The sequence below is a fragment of the Theobroma cacao genome, chromosome 7 (assembly GCF_000208745.1).
Source record: "Theobroma cacao cultivar B97-61/B2 chromosome 7, Criollo_cocoa_genome_V2, whole genome shotgun sequence".
In the NCBI taxonomy this organism is placed as follows: domain Eukaryota; kingdom Viridiplantae; phylum Streptophyta; class Magnoliopsida; order Malvales; family Malvaceae; genus Theobroma; species Theobroma cacao.
In genome coordinates this window covers 8,045,834-8,048,683 of record NC_030856.1, presented here as the reverse complement: position 1 = coordinate 8,048,683, position 2,850 = coordinate 8,045,834, and the positions used below count along the sequence as shown (strand labels likewise).

Here is a 2,850-nt window from a genome sequence, read left to right as displayed (position 1 = left end):
CCAGCTGCTCTTGGAAATTTATCTGCTTCTCTAACCCTTTTCTATGCTTCTCTTTGCAACATTAAGGGCAGCATCCCAAGAGAAATTGGTAACTTAACCAGGTTGTTATGGTTGGGTCTTGACCACAATGACTTGACTGGAAAAATACCTACTACAATCGGAAGATTGAGAGATTTGCAAAATGTCGATCTTGGAAACAATAGGCTTGAAGGATCCATTCCATTTGAGTTATGTCATCTGGAGAAGTTGGCGTACTTGTCTCTCGCAGGTAACAAACTATTTGGACCGATTCCATCATGCTTAGGTGATGTCGTTTCTCTAAGAAATCTTTTCTTAGACTCCAATAATTTTACCTCAATACCGTCAACCTTGACAAGACTTGATGGTATCTTGTTCCTAGAATTGTCTTCAAATTCTCTAAGCGGCTCTCTCCCAGATATTGGAAAGTGGAAGGTCGTGACCAATTTAAATTTGTCAGATAATCAGTTCTCAGGTTCTATCCCAAGCAGCATTGGTGATCTCAAAGACTTAACTCATGTCTCCTTTTCTGGTAATGTCTTACAGGGTTCTATTCCTGAGTCTGTAAGTGAGTTAATAAGTTTGGAATTCTTGGATTTGTCAAGAAATAATCTCTCAGGAATGATCCCCAAGTCCTTGGAGCAACTTTCCTATCTCAAATATTTCAATGTCTCTTTCAATAGACTAGAAGGGGAAATTCCTAGTGGAGGATCATTTGGCAACTACTCAATTCAATCATTTATGGGGAATAAAGCCTTGTGTGGTTCACCTCGATTGCAAGTCCCACCTTGCAAAACGAATCCCTCTAGAAGGTCCAAGATGGGTACTGAGCTTTTAAAATATATTCTACCAGCAATTGGCTCAATAATATTGATATTGGCCATGGTTATAACTTTTTTACGACGTCGAAATCGGAAAGCTGCAGTGCCAACTGAAGAAAATTTGCTAGTATTAGCTGAATGGAGAAGAATTTCTTATCATGAGCTGGATCAAGCTACAGATGGATTTTCTGAAAGCAATTTACTTGGAGTAGGGAGTTTTGGGTCAGTATACCAAGGGACTCTCTCAAATGGTATGAGCATTGCAGTAAAAGTCTTCAATGTAACTCTTGATAGAGCTCTTAAAAGCTTTGATGTTGAGTGTGAGGTCCTTCGCAACATCCGCCATCGGAATTTGGTCAAAATCATCAGTAGTTGCTCTAATATTGATTTTAAAGCCTTGGTACTTGAGTTCATGCCTAATGGAAACTTGGAGAACTGGCTCTATTCTCACAACCTTTTTCTGGATATTTCACAAAGGTTGAATATAATGATAGACATCGCATCCGCATTGGAGTATCTCCATCATGGTCATACCCCTCCTGTAGTTCATTGCGATTTAAAGCCTAACAATGTCCTCCTAGATAAAGATATGATTGCCCATTTGGGTGATTTTGGCATTGCAAAACTCTTAGGAGAAGAGGATTTAATTCAAACCATGACGCTAGGAACTATCGGATATATGTCACCAGGTGATGGTTTTATTTTATTCTCACTCTTAGATGATTTATATTTCTCCTCTTATATGTTTACATGAACATGCATGCGTATATGTTGTCTTTAGATTCATCACTAAATTTTAAGTATTTTTTTCATTATCTTGCAAAAACAATGAATATTTTTTATGATGAATTCAAATTAATTTTCAAAACAGAATATGGATCAGAAGGGATTATAATTCTACAGAAGGTGATGTGTATAGTTTTGGTATTCTTCTTATGGAAACCTTCACAAGAAAGAAGCCCACGGATGAAATGTTTGTGGAAGAGACGAGCTTGAAGTGTTGGGTGGAAGAGTCATTACCATATGCAGTAGTTCATGTTGTAGACACTAATTTGCTGAATAACGGAAAAAGTGAAAGCTTAGCAGCGAATGAGTGTGTGTTATCCATTTTGCAATTGGCGCTGGAATGTTCAATGGAGTTACCAGAGAAGAGGATTGATATGAAACAAGTTGTTGCCAGATTGAAGAAAATCAAAGTCACGTTCTTACAAGAAGTTAAAAAATTTTAATTAATAAAAGACCACAAATAGGGTTTCCAGTTTCCATGAAATTTATATAAAGAAGGCATTTTTTCTTTTTCCACTCTATGTAAACTCAGATAAAGCATTGGACAAGTGCAGTAGTCACAAAGTTTGGGGATGATATCTCCCAGCATGTTTCTCTTATTGTCATATATGTCTGTAAGCTATATGTGTGTGTGTGTGTGTGTGTATGTCTAATGTCTGTAAGCATCATGTGGATTGGTTACATATATACATGGCTTGAAGTAAGACAAACAAAAAAAAAATGAAGATGTTGAATAGTTTGAAAAAAATTTGCATGCTACACAAAAGCAAGTAAAGAATTTTTTTTTTTTCTCAGCCAAAAGTAAGTTGTATTATGTATTTAAGAATTGGTACATGAAATTGGTCATCGGCAAAGAGCCAGACCATGAGAAAAGACAAAGGGATTTGACCACCTTGCACAAATACTCAGTTCATACACATGACTACAAATACATAACATCATTCCTCAGAAATTTAAATGAAGCAGCAACACAACACCATAACAGACATTAACAGCTTGAGACTCTGCAGGACAGAAAAGTTCTAATAATGGCAAAGCAAAAATAACCTCCCTTCTTGTGTAATGTGCTCCCACCAGAATAGCAACAAAGGAAAATTCCACGCAGGGCTACTAAAAATATAGACTCCAGAAAAACTCAAAATAGGGCAAGGTAACTCCCTTGCTTGCACATAGTCAACATCTCCAGATATAGCATACAGATGCAATACCATACAAGGCAGTCAAA

The 2,850-nt window shown here is 36.9% G+C and overlaps 1 pseudogene; it reads left to right on the top strand.

The window, feature by feature from the left end:
• Positions 1 to 2,230, top strand: part of LOC18594310 — a 6,347-nt pseudogene extending 4,117 nt beyond the window's left edge.